The following is a 23,594-nucleotide window of genomic DNA, read 5'->3' as shown; positions in this document are numbered from 1 at the left end:
TCCTCCAGAGCCAAGCAGGGGGATATGAGTGTGGGGATAGGTTTTTGTGTCCTTAGAGGCTTCTGTCTGCAAGGCCTTTCTACTCAGCCTTAGCTGTGGGAGGCTACAGCTTCTGAAACCAGGCAGAGTGGTTCCCAACAACTGCAGGCATGTCATTTTGTAGAACGATCCAAAATGCAGGCTCATCCCACATTTCCTCGTGATCAGACTGTAAGTTAAGCATCTTGGGCAGGTAAAGCACAGGAGTGTAGTGTCCTTGTTGCATCCCATCAGGTGGAACACGATGTCTTTCTGTCCCACTGCTGCCAGCATTAACGTCAATCACTTAGTCAAGATGATATCTACTGATTACTCTACTGCAAGGTTGTCTTTTCTTCCTTTTTCATTAATAATTATTTTGTACACCTCCTTTTTCTGTGAAATCACCATGGCAGCTGGGACTCTGTACACATATCCTGAAAACTCAAGGGCCTTAAATGCCCTCACTGCCTCTCAGTACAGCAGGACTCAGATCCATGTGCTCTCCATACCACCCTACTTCCACTTTGGGCAAACCAACCATGCCCCTGAATTTCTCCACAAATTTCCTGCCAGCAAGATTCCAGCATTTGAAGCTGACGATGGATTCTGTGTGCTTAAGAGCAATGTCATTGCCTACTATGGAAGCAATGAGAAGCTGCAGGAAGTAGTCCAGAGGCAGCAGCCCGGGTGGTAGAGTGGGTGAGCTTTGCTGACAGTGACATGGTGCCCCCAGCCAATGTCTGGGTGTTCCCCACTTGGGCATGATGCACCGCAACAAGCAGGCCACAGAGAATACAAAGGAGGAGATGAGGCAAGTTCTGGGACTGCTGGATGCTCACTTGAAGACACGGACTTTTCTGGTAGGTGAATGTATGACACTGGCTGACATCACAGTAGTTTGCACCCCATTGTGGCTCTAAAAACAGGTCCTGGAGCCTTCTTTCCACCAGGTCTTCCCCAATACCAACTGCCAATTCCTCACCTGCATTAACCAGCCCCAGTTCCATGCTGTCTTGAGAGAGGTAAAACTCTTGAAGAAGATACTAAAAAATTAGAGAGAGCCAGCCTAAAAAGTACACCCCACAGAAGGAGAAAGGATCTTGGGAGAAGCAGAAACTGCAGACTGAGCAGAAACAGAAAACAGCAGTCGCCTCTGCTCCTGAGGAAGAGATGGATGCAAGTGAGCCTGGGCTACCCACTGAGCCAAGGGTCAAGGACCACTTTGCTCAACTGCCCAAGAATACCTGTGTATTGAATGAATTTAAGTGTTGGGAACAGCCCTGCCTGGTTTCAGAAGCTGTAACCACCCCCATGACTAAGGCTGGGTGAGTGACTTTGGGACCACAAGCCACTGAGGAGACAAAAGCTTATCTCCTTGGCAGGAGCGCCACTTCTGCTCCTTTTACTTCATCCATAACTGGCCCCCAATGCTTGATTGGTTACCCAATGACAGGTAAGATTCCCCAAGGGGGGAACTATCTAAGATAGGCATAATCATGTGGGAGGCCCCCAAGGAAGGACTTGGGGGCTACAACAAAAGGGGGTGATAGACCCTCACCCCTTGGCTTTGACATAGCCCGAGTCCTCATTCTGTCTGCGAGAAGTCTTCTAATCTCTTGGCTGCCTTACTTCCCCTGCCTGACCTAAGCCTGAAACAATGACAGAGGGTGGTGCAGCCCTGTGCTGGAAAGGGCGGGTTCCCTGGGCAATCAGGCCTAAGAAAGAATATGTAAAATCCTGTGAAACCTGCTTTGTTTAGAATGCTCTCAATTAAATGATAAGGGTCCAAGCAAGCAGTAAGTTTGTTCCTCAACGTTTTACAGCTCTTTAACTATCTGACCCTGACTCAAAATAGGCCCTCAGAGTCCTTTGTTATCTATTGTTTGATCCTTACTATCTAACAATGACTGATGAGCTTTACCTGTATTCTTGTGCAAACGAACCCAGTAAAAGCCCATTGAGGAAAAGGCCCTTCTCCTTTGAGAGATCAGCCACCTTTCCTCCCCGAGCAGATCGTGTCTTGGTAGACTCATTCTCATCTGTGGCGGCTGGGGGGTGGGGGGGCCCTGCGGGCAGAGCACCCCCCCCATTTAAGTGCAAGTAGCCCAATGAGGACACACTCTCTATTGCGCTGTCATGTTTTGGGGAGCACTTTGATGAGAATAATTGTCCTTGTGGTACTTCCAGTACTGCTTTCTGGAAGAACTCACCCAGACCCTCATCACTGGAATGTTCCAGCAATTGGCCAAGGTGAGGAAGGATGCCTTTGGCAGTGTCATCCTCTCTGGAACTAACAACAGCAGCTCCATTCTGGAGTTTGGGTCTTCTGAAGCCAGGAGCTTGCCTTTCCTCTAAGTCCAGACAGGCAGTTGGACTAGGAGTCATATACATGACAGAAACTGAATCCTGACAGCGAGGAGTCCCAGACACTAGTTTGAGAGTACTTTTGCTGGGAAGGGGCCTTCCAGCATGTGAGCAAAGCCTTCAATCAGGGCAAGATCTTCTAGTGAACATCTCTTGCCATTGCCTAGCTGCCTGCTCCTGTCCTTCAGGGAGATGGTGGTCATTAAAAGAAACTGAGTATTGAAAAAAAAATTACTATTGTTTTGTGGAGGGATCCTTTCAGACTAGGCAGACATCCCATAACTCATCACACTGATTTACTGGTTTGATTTGTAAATGATGATTTCTTCATTCCACTATTCCTGCTACTTCAAGAATTTCCTCTTTCCTTGATATATTTATTAATTTCCTTATATTATCAAACCAAATTTTTAAAAGGTTAAAACATATCGAACAACAAATTTGAAGGTGGAACAAATTTGAAAATGGTTATTTAAAATTTTCTAGTTGACTAGAATGGATTGTTTTCACTACAAATTTTGTGAGAAAGCCTGACCTAAATGCTGTTAATTTCATGTATTTCTGTTCCCTTCATTATCTTCACTGTCACCCCATCCATTATATGTAATAGATTCAAGGTATTGGTAATGTAGAAATAGATAATGTCACACAGTTGAAAGGGTCAGGCCAGTTTCCAACCCGCTGAACTGCCCCTGAGTCAATTATCCTGACTTGCTTGATGGCCTGAGGCTTGATCAAAACCCTCTCCTACTGCACACAGTACACATCTGGCACCAGCACAATGGCCAGCGGTCAGACTGACCCTCCTGTATCTGGGAACAGCCCAGCCCTTTACCTAACCCATTGTCCCAGCTCACATCCTGGATGGAACCCTGAGGCACCCACCTGGAAGAACGAGTGACTAACCACTACCCTATTCCCTCACAAACCCCATGTCTTTTTGTTTAAAAACCCCATTCCTGCCTCCCCCAGGGCTGCAGTCTGTCCCCCACTCAGCCCGCCTGCAAGTGCAGCATCGAATAAAGGCACTTGGATCAGATCATCCAGTTCCTCCCACCTCTATCTCTTGCGCATTTCTAACAACAGTCACTCATGTGTATTTCAGACCAGTATTTAAAAGGTTGGAGGATCTTATCCTATTCACTAGAGAAAAAGGATATTTAAAGCTGTAGAATTTACTGAGTATGGCTTCACTTTAACTAAATCACAGAATTAATATCTATAAGTAGAAAAACCCATTAGACCAGCATCTAACAAATATCGATAGTATATATCTTTCTCTGAGATAGTACATTATTGATATACTATCATGAAAGCATTTACAAAATATCTAGAAAACTTTTTTTGTTCAGCACCATTACTCCTGTTTGGATTAGAGTCAAGGGGATCTTGCAAACATTCCCATAACATGTCCCTTTGGATCAGAAATTTAGCAGTTTTATAAAGTCACTTTTCTTCAGAAGCTTTGCCTCCACTATTTGTGGCCCAGGGTAAGATACATAAAACTAAATAGAATTGGTTTACACTACCTATTTCAGTCAAAAATTATTTCAGCATAAAGAATGAAACGGATTTTTGCCAGAAGTTGAAGGCACTTCAGCTAATGTAATCTAAACACACGGGAGTCCCAGCCACGGCCAGGCATCTAAACTATAAGTTGTCGATGGCTTTATGCACTCATTTTCTTCTCTGAAGAGCTCAATGTTCGAACGTGAATGTCAGTTATCACTTCACAGGGATGTTAATACTAGCTAATAAGTTGTAGTATTCCTTCCAATGTGTCTCCAAGGAATTCTGGAAGCAAATAGGTATGAAGAGAAGTCAGTCCTGTGGAAATTTCAGCCTTTCTTGAGTTTATGCCCATTATCAGAGCTGTCCTCAATTTCTTCTTCCATTTCCTATCACACCAAGATAGAGAAACACTAACACTTGCTGGCGGAAAATGTGCCCTGACTTCCTCTGGTCAGAGAGAACCCTGGAAATTCAATATGCAGTGAAGCCTGGTGAACTGTGTCAAACTTCTGCTCAAGCTCCCCTGCCTTCTTGTGAGCTCCACCATTGCTGGGCTGCTGCCTTATTAGGCAGGTCAGGGAGGAGCCATGCAGACGCCACAGGTATGCTGTCCAGGTGATTGCTATTATTCTTTCAGTCTGTTGTTTGTTTTTCAATATAATTAAATTCTTCATTACTTCTAGACCAAGGGTGTCAAACTCATTTTCACATCAGCCTCACTGATATGGGTCCCTGTGAAAATGAGTTTGACACCCCTGGTCTAGACTCTGCAGAGTCTACTTTTGCTTTTTTGCATAGAACAACTTAGTTTCTTTAATAATTTTTATCATAATATTTCTATGTTCCTCAGTCAGATTCCTCAGTCATGTCCCTCACTATCTGATTACATAATGTTTTAAAAATCATGTGTTACATTTGGAGTTTTGATGCTTATTCAGTTCAGTTTAACAGATACTCTCTGTACTCATTCTACTCTGAGTCTAGCACTGTGATAGGAGCTGTAGGTACAGAGAGAAATAACCTAGGAGAGAGCTAATCCAGGAAAGAGAAAAAGCCAGAGCCAGGGTAATCCAGCAGAGAGGGCCAATCCAGCAGAGAGGATAATCCAGGAGAGAGGATAATCTTAGAGAAAGGATAATCCAGGCTTTGTCCATGAGAGGAAGTGGGAGAGACAGGGAAGTGAAAAAATACAAGTTTATAAACGAGAAAAATTAAGATACTAAACCTATACCCCCACACAGGTGATTTTGTGATCAAATGCAAACAGAGGATTTCTCAAATCATAAAAATGTCCCTTGACATTAACAAAGCTCACAGTTTTAAATTATTTTAAAATTTCATGAAACCCATTCCTGGATACTGGACTATCTCCTTTATCAGTCAGGCCCTCTCTGGTCCCTGGGCACCTCTCTCATGGCAACGTGTCCGTAGTGCTTCCTGAGCTAACACTTCAGCTGGCATCTCGCCTCATACCAGCTCAGGGTAAGGGAAAGATTTGACAGAAACTAGGAACTGTTGTTTTTTTTTAAACAGTTGTTCTGAGTTTTTTCTTTTCCTAACAAAAATAAGTCACCCTCAGGATGCCAATAACATAGCATCGGAGTTCAAATCCTACAGTAGACAAAATCCTAAATCAACTCTGAGTGGATGTATAAACAAAATAAATATTTTGGAGTCAGATATCATAACTTTAATAAAAATTGTGACTCATTGTAATGACTCACTATTCATAGGGAAAGTTTCATCGAACAGGTTGTTGGAAGTGATTCTGAAACCACAGCATACCTTGCAGATTGGTTAGCAAGGGCCCTCATGCAGGGTTGCTGAGTGTGGGATGTACTGCCCCTCCTTCCAGTCCACTGAGGAGGTGGCTGCCGGCTGAGCAATGACCAGCCAGGGACCATGTAAGGCAAGGCTTCATAGAGGAGCAGTATGAGCACTAGGTAGGCCCAACTTCCCACTGAGGGTCACGTGGTATATGTTCATAGGTCCTTGAGGTTTTACAGGGAGAACAATCTCTCTCTATCTCTCTCCCTCCTCTCTCTCAATCTCTCTCCATCCCTCCATTCCTCTCTCCTCATATCTCCTTATAGCTGCCTTAGGTTGTGTATTAGTTTTCCAAGGTTGCAATAACAAAGTACCACAAACTGGATGGCTTAAATCAGCAGAATTTTTTTCTCTGAAATCAAGGTGTTGGCAGGGCCACACTCCCTACGAAGGCTCTAGGGAAGGATCCTTCCTGCCTCTTCCAGCTCCTTATGACCCCAGTCTCTGCCTTCACCTTCTGTGTCTGTGTCTTTGTGTCCTCTCCTCTTCTTATAAGGATACCAATCATTGGATTTTGAGCCCAGCCTGAATTCAAATGATTTTAACTCAAGACCTTTTGCAAAGACTCAATTTCCAAATAAAAGTACATGCTGAGGTTCTGGGTGCATGTGAATTGGGTGATGGGGGGAGCAGTATTCAACCCACTGTAGCTTATAAAACAGAAACTATTCCCTTCATAAGATATTAGGAGAAAAACTTCTTTCTCTCCCCTCTTTGGTCATTCCTTCCCAAAAGAGGTGGAGGAAGATTGAAAAATTCCCAGATCATGGATGTTCTAGATTTCCTTGGTCCTAGAAATCTGCCCTTCTTCAGACACATGCACTCAATCTCCCTCATCAGAAAACCTATCAGGCTGATTTCTGTGCTTTCCAGCCTGTGACCCAATGGGCAATTTCAATTTGGGTCAGGGCAATGTTGTAAAGAGCCTCTTCTGGGGCTCAGGTCTGAGCCTCAATCTCCAGTCCAGCTTGACCAGTAATACAATTCTCATCTGTCAAACTTCTGAAAACACCCCTCAAGTGGTTGGGCTCCTGAGGCAGTAAGGGTATGACTGAGAAGCACAGGGGTCCCCATCAGCAGTCTCCCGTCGTAGTAAGAAATGGGGCAGTTTCAGCTATTCACACTGTCCTAGCAGACAGAAGGCTATGGTACCAAAGAGAGAATTCCCAAAGCCCAGCAGGCCTGCATTTGCAGGTCAGATGGTCCTCCCTGGGAGCAAGGCCCTGAGGATTGAACTAGGCTCTAGGTTAAAATGTCAATCCGCAGACCCAGGGACCACCATATTACAGACAGACTGAAGTGCAAGGGTGCAGCTGGATTATAGAAAGGAGAGTTTAAGAGGAGAATCAAGACCTAAGCCCACTCCTATCACCATTTTCCTGATGGTTCCCAGGTTGTTTTTTCCCAAGTCCCACTGAGGGAGTAGGGGTGGGTCAAGGTTGAGTAGGGATCAGTTAGGCCCGGTTGGGGAACAGCATGGAGGTGGAGGTGAGGGCAAAGGGCAGCTACCAGTTGTCCCGTTGCACTTTCTAGCCCTCCTCTCCTCTGGCCCTCAGGCTGAAGCCTGTGATGTGGAACCAGTTCCTAGTCAGGCCCCTGGTGGGGCTAATCTTTCTGAGTGAAGCAGTTACTCCTCCACTAGTTTTGATAAAAAGGAAAAGTTGCAGGAAAATCTACGTCCATAGGCAATCAGGTTCTCTTCCACCCATCTACCATGACATGGGTGCTGAGGGTATGGAGCTCTGCAAGCTGAGCCAGTGTTTCAAAATAAAAATAACACATGACAGGATGTTTCAGCAGGTTGGGAAGAAAACTCTGGTTTTGAGGTCACTGGTTCAGATCAGGACCAGGGGCAGCTGGACCTGTGATGCATGGTCATCTGAGCCGGTCAGAGAAGCCAAGTTTACACATCAGTGAGCAGGGATTTCTGTCTGCTTCCTGTTGGACAGGTGTCTCCATCACAACTCACTGGTCACAACAGAAAGGCCAAAACTGGAATGGGCCTTAAGAAAGAGCCATCTCACCCTTTCAAACAGGGCCAGGGCCTGGCATTATCCAACATGAAGTGGCATTACTGTGGGATTTGTCATTCAGCAAACAGACTCACATCAAAGAAACAACTGTTAATGGTGAACAAATCTATTTTAAAAGTGCAAGAATGAATGGAGGATGGCAAGAGCATTTGTAGCTACCTAAATGATCATTCTCTTAATGTAGCCAGTAGTTGAGAAGTATGACTTCATTGCAACACAACAAAGACTTAGTCATACTATAGCTCATTCTGAGAAAGCCATTTAAGGTGTAGAGATCAGGCGAGGACATGTAAGCTCTAGATAAATGTTATCCATGACATTGGTGAAGGGCAAGCACTGGCCCGGGAAGCCAAACAGCAGCAGGTGTGGTGACTCTGGTGGGCCTTTGATGATTTCCCAGCAGGAGAATGTGCAAGTTCACCTGTACTCCCTGAAGCACACTTTGATTGTCTGGGAAGGTGGCCCAGAGCATTTTGTGTTCATTCTGGATTAAAACTCTGATGCACAGAATTTAAAGATTGAACAATCAAAAGATGACTAGAGATATAAAATTAAACCCTCTTTAAAAAATTAAGAAAGGTGATTGATTTAAATTCATTTGGTCTATTCAATTATTTACTCTAGAATTCTAATTTCTGTTAGTTTTATATGCCAAAATCAGTTACTTTATTAATAAACAGAACTTTGTCTTATGGCCATAGTGGTCATTTGTGCACAAGGAAAGAAGGACAAGAGCAAAGGATTTAGGATCAGCATCTACAGAAAGGTCTCAATTTTATAGCAGCAATATTAGAGGTCACGTTAGAAATCCTTTTGAGGCTAGGATTGAGATCTAAAGGTAGTCCAGATGGTTGTTGGATCAGTTCATTTTTCTACCCTGTAACAGACAGGAAGAAGAAAATATTAAGGATGACCTTAACAACCATACCTAGCAATACTGTGTAATCCAAACACCACTGGCCTTAAATGTCCTTCTGGCTGCTTGGGCTCCCAGGCATGTGTCAAGAGGGCACAGCACCCACAGAGATCTTGATCAATCCTGTGATCTGAGAGCCAGGAAAGGAAGAAGGCCCCCATGAGTGACTGAGAACCCTTTCAGCGGCATCTATTCAGCTGCATATGGCTCCTCTGCACACTGGGCCAATGCACCACCATTCATTCCCTATCATACTCAGTGCAAATTGATTTCACGAAGTGGGTGAGTCCACAGAGACCTTGGTCAAGAACACATGGGAGTTTCTCCTGGAAAAGGTAGTGAGAGATGTGGGGGCAGCATGGAATGACCTTCTCAACAGCTGAACACAGCTCCCTCTCCAGCAGCTGCTGTGCTGGACTTACATGCCAAGGGGACTGCGCTGAGAAGCTGGCAGCAGGAATTGAAAGTTTCCATCATAGAAATAGGGGCCAAAGCACAGAAACAAAATATAAGTGTGCAGCCTCCAAAACTTAGAGCACAGGAAAACCTAGGAACACACTGGGGCTTAGCCAGAATCTCATGTAGAAAAATACATGCTAAGCTAGTTAAGTGCAAGGTAGGAGCCAGCAGAGTGGGACTGAAAGCATTTTGTAAAAGAAAAAAAAAGAAGAGCCAAGATGAGAAGCAACAGGACAAACAGAAGCATGGGAGGGAGGGAGAAGGTATACTGAACCAATGAAAAGAGGGAAATAGCAGGAATCAGTGGGTATTAACATAATACAAATCTGAAAATTATGCCTGGCCCCTGAGTCTGTCTGACCCAGAGGCCTCTCACAGAACACATTTCTTTTGCACATCATTACATACTGTATAATTGAGCAATAGACTGAATAACATCTGTTTCAGAATGTTGTATTTTCTTTATTCTTCAAGCCACCAAATCCAGATTCTAAAAAACATGGGACACTCTATTGAAATGTCCACGGTTTATTAAACTCATTTCATAAAGGATAATGGAGTGTTTCTCTTTGCCTGTGAAGCTCAGATACCTAGATTTTTTTCAAATGCTCTTTTGCATATAGTTAAGCTGCAGGCTGTAATTTCCAAAAACAACCCAACAATATCTCTCATTTCTCAGGGTTTTTTAAAGAGAACTTTTATAAGAGTTTCTTTGAGCCAAACTGACAACATGCTGGGGAGCAAGATGTCAAATGCTATGGAGAATAACAGTTTTGCAGTTTTACACAGGGTCTGACCCAAATAACGTCCCTTTTTTATTACAAAATCATAAGCATATAACTCTGTAACATAACATTATCACATTCAAAACACCATATGACATTTTGGTGAAATGTTCAAATTAAAACTACAAATTATTACACCCATATTACCACCTTACCAAACACTGAGGCAGGCAGTACTTCTGCTGCACCCTATTGTGTGTGTTTGTATATTAAGGAGAGAATGTAAGGAAGATCACAAAAAGGTAGCTAAAAACAAGGTACTGGATAGTTAACAAGATTATGTGCTCCCTTGGGGGTGGTTACACCTCCCTCTGAACAAGAGGATTACTCTGGCATTTCAAAGATGTGTTAACCTAGTTGCACAAGAACAATGGACAGGGCTTGCTTAACACAAAGATAAACCTCTTTGCAGGTCTGGGGGTGGCTACCCACCATGACCTGCTCAGTTAGGTATTTATAATTTAAGCACCTGGACTTCTTGCACAATTCTCCATATTTGTCATAAATTGATCTGAAGAATGCACTGATGACCAGCCTTTCAGTGAGGTAGCGTGATTTCATAGCACCAGGAAGGCTCTTTCCTAGGACTTCTCAACGTTGTCTTGTTAAAATAGTGGATCACTGGGGATGCTGCCATTCTGTAACTGCGGTGTGTGAGTTGAGGCCAAATGTTTCCAAGAGGGAAGGGCAAGTGAATGAAAGAAGGTCAGGATGTATGGCCTTCACTGAATAACATACTCTAGATTGTTTGTATCCTGTGAACTATCACCATCCAAGTTTTTCCATCAGTCTCATTTTTCTGTATTTTGCATCTAGCATAACATTTATATAAACCATTAAAAAGAACATGAAAGGTATCTCATGTTCAGTAATCATAAGTAGTTGGACTATATCAAAAAACCCAAAGAACAAGTGTAACTATTATTATGATTAATACCATTAGTCGACAGGTAAAGAAAATCAAATGGTTTCTGAATTCAATATCAATCCGTAGGTATACAGGCCTATCAATGTTCTGGGGTGGTGGGGTAGCTACCTGCCTCTGGTGTCAGTGGCTTCTCATCCTTGATGAGTCTTCGGTGTCTGTTGTAGGTGGAAGTGAGTGTGTGAGACAGAAGTAGATGCCCACTTGTGGTTAGGCGCCTGATAAGGTTCTTTTCAATGAGGTGGGAGAGTGTCTTTTATTTGATGTCCTTTCTAGTAAACAAACTATCTTGGTTGCAATCAATGACCTTTAAAGTCCTTGTTTCCTGGGAGCTTGCCAAGTTCATCCAATGTGAAGCTGGGAGCCCGTGGGGCTCAGTGAACCCATGCGGGTACCTAGCACTGGGTTGAATCTGCATGGTAGTCCTGTGTGGGCTTCTTGGGAATCCTGCTGACTACACCAAATACAAGCTGACATAAAAAAACACCCAAACCTGTAGAGAATTTTTATGAGTATTTGAGCCAAACTGACAATATGTCAGGAAGCGAGATCTCAAATGCATCTCCCTCCCTTCAAGCGATGTGATCCTGAAGCTTCTTTTAACAAGTCAACAGTTTCCTACACTTGAATCTGGGATGACTTTGTCACAGTCTTAACTAAGAGAGTGTGACAGAATTGATGGTATGGGACCCCAGAGACTAGGTGACCTTAAAAATGTCATGCATTTCAACCTGGCCCTTTTAGGGCACCAACTCTGGGAAGCCAGCAGCCATGCTGTGAGGAAGCCCAAACTAGCCCACACCATGCTTTAAACTTCCATCTAAGTTCCTTTGTATCCAGCCTGTGTCTCACCTTTATTTGAGCCATGTATTTTTCATAGTGATGTGTAAGAGCTATTTTCCCAGTTATTTTTTATTTCTCCCAGAGTTGTTTAATACTTCAGACCATCTTCAGCTACATTTCTGCAAGTTGAAGTTGGTTGCAGACACATGAAAGGAAACGAGGTTGGCCTGATCTGATTTCTAATGCTTGACAACAGGAGAAAAAACAGTAATTTTCAAAGTTAGCTGTTTAATTGAATTTTAATTACATAAGCAATACAAGTACATTTTAAAGCAATTCCAAAAAACTAAAGCACAATAGACAAAGCTAATGTTCTTCTTGAACACAAGTACCTCATCTATCCCTGCTCCTGCTTCCCATAGGTAACTCTTATCAATTTCATGTGATCTTGTCAGATTCTTAATGAAATACATGCATGTATTCTCATAGAAAACACATAACAGGGTGCAACAGTGTAGTGTCATTTTTATGTGGGTTTTTTAACACATAAACTTAGTGGTATTATAGAAATTGTTCTGCAATTCCCTTATTTATCTATTTTTAACTGCACACTCTGACTCCCTACACTCCACGGTACTTTTACTGCTTTCAGAGCACTTCCTCCCATTTAGAGGATTAGGATTTTAAATGTCTTCATGTTTTATGTGATGGAGTTTGCATTTCTTTTCTGTTCTCCTTTCATCTCTTGGGCCATTTCTGAGTGACTAAAAGGAAATACCTAAATTTATAACATTTCCCCTGAACTGAACATCTTTTGTATATTTTCTGTTGAGTGTGTTAGGGTTATATTCCTGATAGAGTATAATTATTACTATCGTGTGAAAAATATTTTTTATCACATCTTATAGCTGGCTATTACTAACTTAGAAAAGCTATTTACTTGATTTTATTAATCTTATATCCATCATCTTGCTAAACTTGGGGTTAAGGGTTAAAGCTAAAAGGAGTCTGAGGATCAGATAGTGGTAATCTTTGGGAATGTATTATTACATAGTGTGTAAAGCATCAATGTTATTTTCCTGATTTGGAAAGGTATTTTATGGTTGCGAAGGAGGACAAAGCTATTGTTTGTAAAAAATATATACTGAAGTATTTGGGCGTGATGGAGTATTATGATCTCAATTTATCCTCAACTAGTTCAGGGAAAAAATGTTTCATAGTCCTGTCACTTGTAATTTTTATGTAGGTTTGAGTGTTTTTTTTTAAGTTTGTTGAAAAAATACTTGGAGATGCCTGCTGCTAAGGAAGTGAAAACAGAGGAATGAAAGTGTTTAGCCAAGAGGCTTTTAAATGCATGTCGCTGTGATGTTGTCCAATTCAGAAAAGTGGAAACATCTGGTGAGGAGGCCACTAGCTGATTTAACTCAGTCTGTACAGCGCCTGCTGAAGCCAGGCAGTGATGGCACCAGGACAGCCGTGTTACAGATGTGTGTTCACCCCTGAAACATCTCCGACGAAGCTGTCAGCCACACAGGCACAGTTTCTCATCTCAGTCCTTCCTGACCGTCTTTTCCACTTGACTTTTCTAGAAGTTTAATCCCAGAATCAGCTGCCAGGTAAGATTATGGTGTCTTGGTCTCAACTGAACTTTTTTAAAAAAACAATTTACAAATGCTCTTCCAGGGCAGGGACTGGACAAGTCACATTTTAACCCTTTCCAACTCTGTGGTTCTGGATATAAAAAATAGGGAATGAGCAGAGAACACATTGGGGATATCAGTTCCCTGCAGCTGCTCCCCCCTCCCCCCTCCACCTGCCCTGAGTCAGGATCTGGGAAAAGAAATTCACATTTAAACCGACTCAGCTTTCCTGGCAGTAGATTTAAAGGAAATCTTTAAATAGTAACATCTGTTGCTTTCTCAAGGAAGTTTCTGGGAATGTCTACTTAGTTCAAGTAATATTTTCAGATTTTCTTTAAGAATATTAAAAATATTAAGACTGCTGTAGCTCAGTCGGTTGGACATCTTCCCACAAAGTGAAAGGTCAGAAGTTCAATTCTCAGTCAAGGGCACCTGCCTGGGCTGCAGGTTTGGCCTGGGACAATAGGCAACTGATCGATGTTTCTCTCTCACATCGATGTCTCTCCCCCACTCTTTCTCTCTCCCTTCCCTTCTCTCTAAAAAAAATAAATAAATGAAATCTTTTTTTAAAAAAGAATACTAATAAATCTAGAATATTAGTCTCAAAAATAAGTTTAGTCACATATTCAGAATTTTATAGTGTACACATTGAAAAACTGAATATACCAAAGGACAGTAGCCAGAACATACATAAAAACACAACTTTGACCTACAATCTGCCTCAGTCTGCCAGGAAACCAATCCCGTATCTATAATAAACACCCGGGAAGCAGCCTGTTGTAAGGAGCCAGGTGGCTATCTCGAGTGACAATCCAGGAAGCTAAACCATAGCTTCTGGAACGATCAGCCCCAAATGGCCAGGACTTGATCAATAGGTGACAGATACCCTGGCCTTTGTCCCTACTTACAATTTAGGACCAACCAGAGAGAGCCGAATGTGCTCCCCTTACAAGGCCCATGGGATGTCTGCCTCTGGTTAGTGTTTCCAGCTTCTCCTGCCCAGAAGCACCCATCAGGGCACACGTGAGCAGTCACTTTTGTCCACTATAAATTTTCCTCCTCTGCCTGCTTCGAGTGCTTGCCAAACCTGTTACTGTGACTCCGTACTTGGGTGAGCTCTGAATAAACAGACTTTGCTTTTATAATTTGAATAGAGTTCATTCATTTCCCAGTATTTTAAAATACGTATTATCCCACTTGACTTTCACCCAACCCTGCCAGAAGAGCAGAGCAGTCATCCCACTGTGTCATTTTAAAGACACAAATCTTCAAAGGACCCACCTGAAGTTGTTCAAGGACAGGGCCAACAGCAGAAATTAGGTCATCTGATTTTTCACCCTGGGTTCTCTCCAAGGCACTCCTTAAAGTATGTTATCACTTACTATTGTAACCTTGCATCTGAAGCTACACTGAAAATCAAGATTCTTCAAGATAATTTAATAGTCTTTTTTTTTTAAGTTTCATTGAATTTTATACAGGGTCTTCAACTTCAAAATTCCTTCCAACCAAAAAATTCCATCCTGATACTGCCAGTACAGTAACCCAATTTCCTCCATCTCTCTGAATAAATGGGAAATGTAAATTAAGACTACCCAGGAGCCCTAGCTGGGTAGCTAAGACAGTTAAGGCATCATCCCAATACACCAAGGTTGTGGGTTCCATCCCTGGGCAGGGTACATATAAGAATCAATCAATCAATGCATAAACAAGTAAACAACAAATCAATGTTTCTCTCTCTCCTTTTTCTCTCCCCTCTCTTTCCTCTCTATAAAATAAAAAAATAATAAAATTTTTTAAAAAGACTACTCAGAAATGCAGAGAAGGACATTCCTAATAAGACATATATGATGTGCTAACCAAATGTATAAACTGTCCTTCCTGCTATTAAACTCAGTCTTGTGGGTAAAAAAATATAAATAATAATTAGATCAAGTCATCTTGGCCTGCCTTTGGAGAATTCTCAGGATTTTACTAATGAGTTTGCAGGGCTATAGATGCCTAAATTGTAGGTGATGTTTGATGTGAATATATACAATACATTTTCTGGGAAGAGTTTCCATTATTTTTGTTGAAAGACAGTTTTTTTATAAAGGCAAAATCATGCTCTCATATAAAATGTAAAATGAACACATGTCAAAGACTCTAACCAGTAGAATGTTGAAGAAGACTTTAAAGAATTGAAAGAAAAATTCGAAATACCACACATACATAATAATAAAAGAATACTGAAAAGCATTTATGGTTAGATATAAAACCAGCAAAATTGTCCAATATCTACAAGGCAATGATCAATTGTATCTCACCTAACAGAATTTGCATTTCTGTGGATAGGAGTTATCTACTATCAGTTTTTTATAAGTTATCTGTTTCTACAAATTATGGACTTGTAAAAAGAGCTCAAAGTTAGTAAAAGGTAGAAATAACCTGGATGGGTAACCTACATAGAACACCCATAAGTCCTGTCTTAATTTTTTTCCCATTTCAAAGTCTTCCAAAATCTTTTCCTAGAATCTCCCTTGTGACCATAATAATCTCAAAGATTATTTCTGATCACAGCTTAAGGCTGGTCTCTGGTTTGGCCTGATTATTTATGTAGGTGCATCAACAGTGTTATTTTACCCTGCCAATAGGCCTTGGTAAGATTGAATCAGAAACTAGTAACCTTCCACGAAAGAAAGCACCAGACACACATGGTTTCACTGGTGAACTCTATCAAATTCTTAAGGAGGAAATGATGCCATTTCTGCACAGTGTCTTCCAGAAAACAGAAGCAGAGGGAATACTTCCCAATTTAGTCTATGAAGCCAGCATCACTCTGATACCAAAACCAGGTAAAGACATTACACAAAATGAAAACCACAGTCCAATGTTTTTCATGAATGTAGATGCAAAAATCCCCAACAAAATACTGGTGGGGGACTCAAATGTTGGAAAATTTTAGTTTAGGTAATAGCTAAAAAGCTTAGAAGTAATAAATGCCTATATAAACTGTTTTTTCCAGGAACTGAAGATATGACTCACCCTGACTCCAGGAGATCATAAACAGTTTCCACCTTTGTGCCTCAGGAGGACTGCAAGCAGTCAAGATGGTATCTGAGCCATCATGCTCCAGGACTAGACATCCACTGCCCAGGACGCAGATGAAGACCACTGCTCAGGACCTCTGTCCAGAACACAGGTGAAAGAATGCTACAGCTTTTATCTGATTAACTTTTTCCCCAAATTTCAAACGCCTTACCTATACTTTTCTTCTTATAAAAAAGGTTGGTTTAAAATGGAATTTAAGATGGTCTGTTAGGGTACAAACCCTCATATTCTCAGATCTCTGGCCATCTGAATAAAGCACCCATGAAGATTCGATCCCTGTCTCTGCTTATTGGGTCTGGTAGGTGACAGGCATCATGAACACCGACATTTCCAGTTTCAATACTACTAGCAAAGCAAATTTAATGATACAAAAAAAGAACTATACACCAATGGTCAAGTAGGATTTATTCCAAGTATGCAAGGCTAGATCAACATTAAAAAATCAATTAATATAATGTCACATCAATAGGCTAAAGAAGAATCATATAATCATATCAATTAGTGCACATCAGATTAACTCTGTTGGTAAGTCTGATGTGCATCCTCCATTGAAAGCCCCTGGCTCAGAAGATGCTAGATTCAAATTAAAGACCGTGGCCAAATAATGGCCGAGATTTGACTGATAACCGTTGTCTATTGCTGCCTGATATCCTGGAACTCTAGCATAGGTGGGCAGCACTATTTTGGAAGAGTTTTGACCAGCGTCCCCTGAAATTAAACACACTGTGGGCACCAAGAGCATTGACAAGTCTTCAGGAACTTCCCAAGAAGCCTCCAATTTCTGAATATCTCTTCAGATTTGAGTCTTTCCCATGAAACTTTTCAATGCAACATGTCAAACTGAATGATTACTTTGAGCCCTTCTCAGAAGAATCAGAGAATTGTTTTTCCACTTATCATTCTCTGTGATGTTTTAGGAACCTTCTGTTTTAGGTATAAAGATATCCTGAAAGTTATCCTATTTTTTCCACATTATGATCTGATTTGGGGAAGGCAAATATCGAAGTTGTCAGACTTACACACTTGGTTATGACAGGATCATGGTGCCTAAGATAACTTGGTTACCTATTTAATCAAACTGACAATAAAACATTTAAAATAAACCTAGAATCCATTACTGTTTTTAGCCTCAATTCGTTCATGAGTAAGGAAACCCTTTTATTCCCCATTAAACAATTAAGAACATGAAGTCAACAACATATCACTGAAATGATTTTTGTAACACAGAAACTCTGCTACCGAGGGATATCACACTAAAAGTGAAGAATGACCCTTTGTATTGTAGGCAAAGCCATTAAATGGCTGACCAAGTATGTAAGTTCAATGAAATTTTATGCATCCTGCTAAGATTTCACACATTTCATAGCTTTTTTGTTTTGCAGGGGGGTTTTTTGTTTTTATTTTTCAGATTCATGTATTATAAACCCAGGCAAATACAGTTTGCTTTCAGTTTTGCTTTTGTTTGTTCTTTATTTTCCTCCAGTATGCTTCTAATATTCTGAAACAGATCACAGGGCCCAGGAGGTCAGAGTTCATTTTATAATAATAATTCTAAAATTGTATTTATGTTATGAGGAGGAAAGTAAAACTTTTTCCTCTTTGTACTCTAGGTTCTCCAGCTGGAGCCCTGTAAATTAGACTGACAAAAAGGCAGATTACCAAAAGAAAAACAAACAGAAGTTTATTAACATGGGCATTCTGCATACATGTGGGAGTACTCAGCAACGAGCGGCTCAGAGGGGTGCTTAGTACGTGGGCTTATATAGCATCTTAATTAAAGAACAACACATTTTTAGAGAAGTGACAAGACAAAGGAAAAGAACATTGAGCTAGCTGTTCGGGGTGACAAACTGGTAAGGCAGATATATGGGGAAACTGATGAGAGATGATGGCTAAGTTCAGCAAGATTTGTTATGTAGATCCCACTGGTGCCATCTCTGGGCTGATAATTATCAAGAGCTGTCTCTGTCCTTCCTAGTACAGAGAAGAGAAAGGACACCTTTACAAATTTATGGCCTGTTTTCAGGAAAATGTGGGAGGGTAGAGCTTTTCTTATAACTGCTTCTCAATTGCTTCCAGCTCAAAATAATCCTTACGCCAAAGCGGCCTCTTAAGGGATGGCATGTTCTGTTTCCCTCAGCACACAATGAGTTTATCATTGCCATCTCCAGATGAAACAATAAGTGTGTGTTTTTAAAATTTCCCAATTTCCATTCTTAACAGAGTAAATGTAGATACTTAGAATGTGCATAAACAGAAGTTGGCATCCTCATTAAGTCCCAAGGGTGTTAAAGGGTGCAGCGACCAAAAAGAGTCTGAAACCACAGCTTGAGAGCAAAACTATATTTTGCCTTGCAAAAAAACAAAGAAATACCCAGATGCACTTCTCTGTCAGTGTTGCTGTTAGTGTGGCTTAATCAGTAGTATTTTATAAAGAAAATGGAGGGGCAAGATTGATTTAAAAACTATCTGTCATACGTGAGCACTTTAGCAGACTAGCAAAGCTTATCGTACGACTTCCTACAAGCCACACACATCCCTTTTTAATGCGGCAAAATAGAACACATTCATTAGCCTGAACCAATGACATAGCCTTTCTAGCACATAAAAATAAACCAAAGTATGTAAAATTACGCTTAATGACTGAGGAACAGAGTGAAGAAAGAAAATGGAGTCACCATAATCAAGCTGCTAAATTACTAAAATTATGTAGGTTAAGGCATGAGGAAATGATTCTGTTCTTGCTTTAACTAGCCCGGAAATGTAAACTTTTGAACTTTCTAGTCTTGTGTCAACACCTGAGTATATACATCAAACCTCCAGGCAACCTTCTGGTTACCTGAAGGACTAAGAAGAGAATGTTCACATGTCCAGACACTTGACATCCACTGCCCAGACTACTGGTCATCCAGAGGGTTACTATCTCGGGCCAGTTCATAGGCTAAGAATGCAGGACAGATTCTTCTCAAGAACACACTTTTTACTATAAGAACTCTTAGCTTTTCTTTCTTTTTGGAAATTTTTGGAGTTTTGCCTATCTGTGGTTCCAGCTCTAAGATCCTTAAATAATCTCTATCCTTACTTGTTGCCAAAGGTACAGATTCTTTTTGAGATCATTCAACATAATCAATGTTTCAATATGTCTTACTTTAAAAGCATCTAAATCTCTAAAAATTATTAATTAATGCAATTTGAAATGATCACATAATCTTGTTATCTAACAATCGTGGAAGTTATTATTAAGATGACAATATAAAACAACTACTGTTGAAATAAAAAGATCATCATAATAATGCCTCAATTCACTTAAACAAAAACTTATATTTTTCATAATCTGGAACATTACAGAGAGGCAACATTAGCATACTTGATCAATAGATCTGTTTTAGTTTATGAAAAGCAAACCCAAGGAGTTAAGCATTTTGCTTAATATCAATAAATCAGGGACAACTATTTTTTCAAACTCAATTTTTAGATTAAATTAGTTTCACATGCTAAGGATTTGCCTAATTTGTATACTTGGATTCTTAAAGCATTTCTGAGTTAGATTCTATATGAATAATATTTTTTAAAAATAACACATTTAAGAATACTTTAAATTTAAGTTCAATTTCCTTATTTTCTCAAAATTTTAGGAATATTCCATTTTGTGTTTAATTATCTCTGTAAACCAATCAGACAGAACTCCTTTAAGAGACTTTATAATTTGATTTACTAATATGCTCCAGACATAGGAAAACATTACATACTCTCTCAGAAATGAAGTCATTTCTCAAACACCATATGATCTCACTTACATGTGGAATGTAATAAACAAAGTAAACTGATGAACAAAATAGAAACAGAGGCATGGATACATGGAACAGACTAATAGCAATCAGAGAGGAGGGGAACGGTCTGGAAAAAAAGGTGAAAGGATTAGCCAAAAACATACTGTATAACCATGGACACAGACAACAGAGTGGTGATAGCCAGAGGGAAAGGGGAGCGGGGTTGGGGAGGAGGTGGACAACAGGGTTGCGGGGGCAGATGGGGACATCTGCAAGGGTGTCAACAATGAAAGCAAAGAATTCAAAAAATAAAGTCCTTTATGAATTACAGACAAATCATCTTAGAGATACATAAAGAGCTGAGCTCACAGGTTCAGACATAAGAAGCTACAAAGAGAATTCAAAATTCTAGAGTCATTTAAGAAATGACTCTAGACACAATTTATAGTCATTTTTGACAATAAATTACTGTCACATTTACAGCCATAAAATGCTGCACAAAATTTATTTTTAAAAAAGATTTTATGTATTTATTTTTAGAGAGAGGGGAAGAGAGGGAGAGAAACATCAGTGTGAGAAACATTGCTCAGCTCTCCAACCAGGGACCTGGCCTGCGACCCAGGCATGTGCCCTGACCAGGAACCAAACCAGTGACTTTTCAGTTCACAGGCCGGTACCCAACCCAGTGAGCCACACCAGCCAGGGTTGAAAAAAAGTTATAAATAGATATAAAACTGGCAGCACTGTCAGTATCCCCAGAATGACAATCAACTGCATTACACTGGATACAATTCACATTTCTATGGACAAGAAATATTTGTTTTTATCAGTTTTTTAAATAATTTACAGAGTTGTAAAGTTTTTGTGTCTGTGTTTGCTCATTTGGGGTTTTTCTGCCCATTTCAAAATCCTTTACAGTTTTCCCCTACAGACTTATCAGAATCTGAAGTGTGCCAACTGGTCTAATTTGTCCTGTAGGTCTCAGCTGAAACACCACATCCTGGAGGACAGCTTCCCACAACAAGCGATCTCAGGAGCTTTTGCCTGAGGTTCTAACTCATGGTTGCATTTTTTCTTTGTAGCGCTTAATCGTAATTTGCAATCATGTTTTTATTGGAGTCTCCTGTAAAATCTGTGCATCTCATAAGACAGAGATAATTTCCTTTTTACTCACCACTCTGCCCCCAGCAACAAGCATAAAGTCTGGTTCATGGTAGATTCCCACAAACATTTGTTGAATTAATACCTACAAGAGAGAAAGAGAACTAGAGAAGCAGCGAACAGCTTTCTGAAAGCTGGGTTCCCTCAAAGTCCTTTATGAAACAGACACGAGGGCCGTAACAGGTGCTGCAGGAGAAGAGCTTCCGTGGTCTCTCCCACCTCAAATTAGCTGCCTGGGTTCTCACGGCACCCTCCAGGGCTTAGAAGTTGACAACCTGTCCCAAAATGGCTTTAGAATGTCTTTCAGGGACACTGAGGGTGTTCGTGAAAGAGCGGGTCTAATGGTCCACCTTAGCATCCTAAAGCAGACACAAGCACAGGCCCCACCTAGGTTCTGCATGTGTGCTCAGCCCGGCAGTCTTCACAGTGCATTCTCTTGAGCCGCCACCTGTCCTGAAAGGCCCAGGGAGAGATGAGAAAAGTGAGGGCTCAGAGACTCAGAAGCCAGGCCTTTTAGTTATAATAGATCTTACTCTGAAATGTTTACCCCGTGCCAGGCTCTTGACACTTAAGTCTCCCAATGGCTCTACAAGACAGGAATCGTCATCGTTACAGACGAGAAAACTTAGGCAAAGGGAAGCTCCCAGTCAGTGGGAAGAGGAGGCAGGATGTGGAACCAAGCTGGTAAATAAATCCCAGCACCTCTGCCTTTGGCCAGCATGTTGAGTTTCTTCCCACTGCACCTGATCTTCCAGCTTCCGCTGCTCCACACTACCAGGTCTGCATCCAGGGTCCAAACATGCGCTAGCCATCAGGAGCCTGGTCAGAAAGGACAGTTGTGTTTGCTGGACAGTGGCTACTTCAGAGGCTTAGCTTCCTAACACCCTCTGCTTACACAGCCAGGAAGCCAGCAGGAGCTGTGCAGGCCCATGTGACTTCACAGTTAACTATGCACCTGTCCTCACAGATGAGAAGAGGGGTGAAAGAGTGAGAAATAGAGACACTCCTCCTCCTTCCTTTCAAGCTCTTGACAGGATACAGCCTCCAGAGAACACACCTCTATGGGGGACCTGAAGTGGAGCCCACACAGAGGGTGAACGTGGGGCCCTGGACTCACAGGACAGTCTGGCCTTCCTACCAAAGACCCGCTGGCCATTTGTGCGTTAGACCAGAATTAAAGCACAGTACTTTCTCCTCCCAAGTATTTCTAGATATTTGAAATTAATAATAGGTATGGAATGGATTGCATAGAAAGAATATAAAAGCATAAATTCTAAGTTTAATTTTTTTAAAGGTGTGTAAAATATGTATGCCTTTTAAAATTAATTCATTCTTCTTCCCTCAAAGCACAGCTATAAAAAAACGATGATAATAGTTTTTTATAGGGCTTTTTAAAACCTAAGAGTATTTAAAAAGTAATTTTTATTCAAATGTTTTATAACCATCTACTTAATAGCTCTTTGAAATTTCTATTGTTTATTATTCCCAGTTAATGGCCTAAAAGTTAAATTTAGTTATGAATTTTCTATTTTTAAAAATCTCAATTCACCAGAGACAAAGGAAAAAGGACTATATTCCTTCTCATGAATCTATTTAAAAGATTGGCTTGTCATCCTAGCTAATTACCCATACAGTCCTACTCATGAATTTTCATCCTGGCTAATTCATTCAACCAGGAAATATTACGGAGTTACCTACTACATTATTACCTTCATTTTCTGGTAAGAAAGTGACCCTCCCAAGGCCATGCCTGAGGTATCTGCCTCCAAAACCAATCCACCCCCTGCAGCAGGCTCTCCTGTCTCAACTGTCCACTGTGGGCCTCCCACTCATCAAACCCTTTGCTGACCCTGATTGATGGGACCCTGCTCTGTGACAGCCTGCCTGTCCCTCAGTGACTTCTCCAGTGGGTCTGAAGTGAGCTCTTCCGAGGCCTCATTTAACCCCCACCCCTGCGCTGCCCCGACCCGCTGTGGTGCACAGCTCCGTCTGCCAGCCCCTCCGCTCCGTGCTGAGTGAGACCTGCATCCTGCCCCTGCCAGGACTGTCCCAGCTCCACGCAGGGCCCCCCCCCCGCGCCCAAGCTCCTCCATAACCCACAAATCCGGCCTAATCACCCCATGGCTCCTAAGCTGAGATGGAGTTTTAGTCCCCAAAGTAGAATTTTCTGGAATGGTTTCTACTGAGGCTTATCTCTGGAGAAAGCTTCAAATAAAATACAAGTAGGCTCCTATGGTAAAAAACTTCGGGAAATTTCTTTTGGAGATACACAGTACACCATCATTTCTGGGAAAGTCTGCATAGAGAAACC

At 41.3% G+C, this 23,594-nt stretch overlaps 1 pseudogene; it reads left to right on the top strand.

The window, feature by feature from the left end:
* The first annotated feature begins 427 nt into the window (after positions 1–427).
* On the top strand, positions 428–2,528 carry LOC123807743 (annotated as a pseudogene).
* The last annotated feature ends 21,066 nt before the right edge of the window (positions 2,529–23,594 follow it).

The sequence above is a fragment of the Phyllostomus hastatus genome, unplaced genomic scaffold (assembly GCF_019186645.2).
Source record: "Phyllostomus hastatus isolate PE091 unplaced genomic scaffold, TTU_PhHast_1.1 phas_scaffold_46, whole genome shotgun sequence".
In the NCBI taxonomy this organism is placed as follows: Eukaryota; Metazoa; Chordata; class Mammalia; order Chiroptera; family Phyllostomidae; genus Phyllostomus; species Phyllostomus hastatus.
Note: the sequence above shows the minus strand (reverse complement) of the source record. Positions and strands in the feature narration are given on the sequence as shown.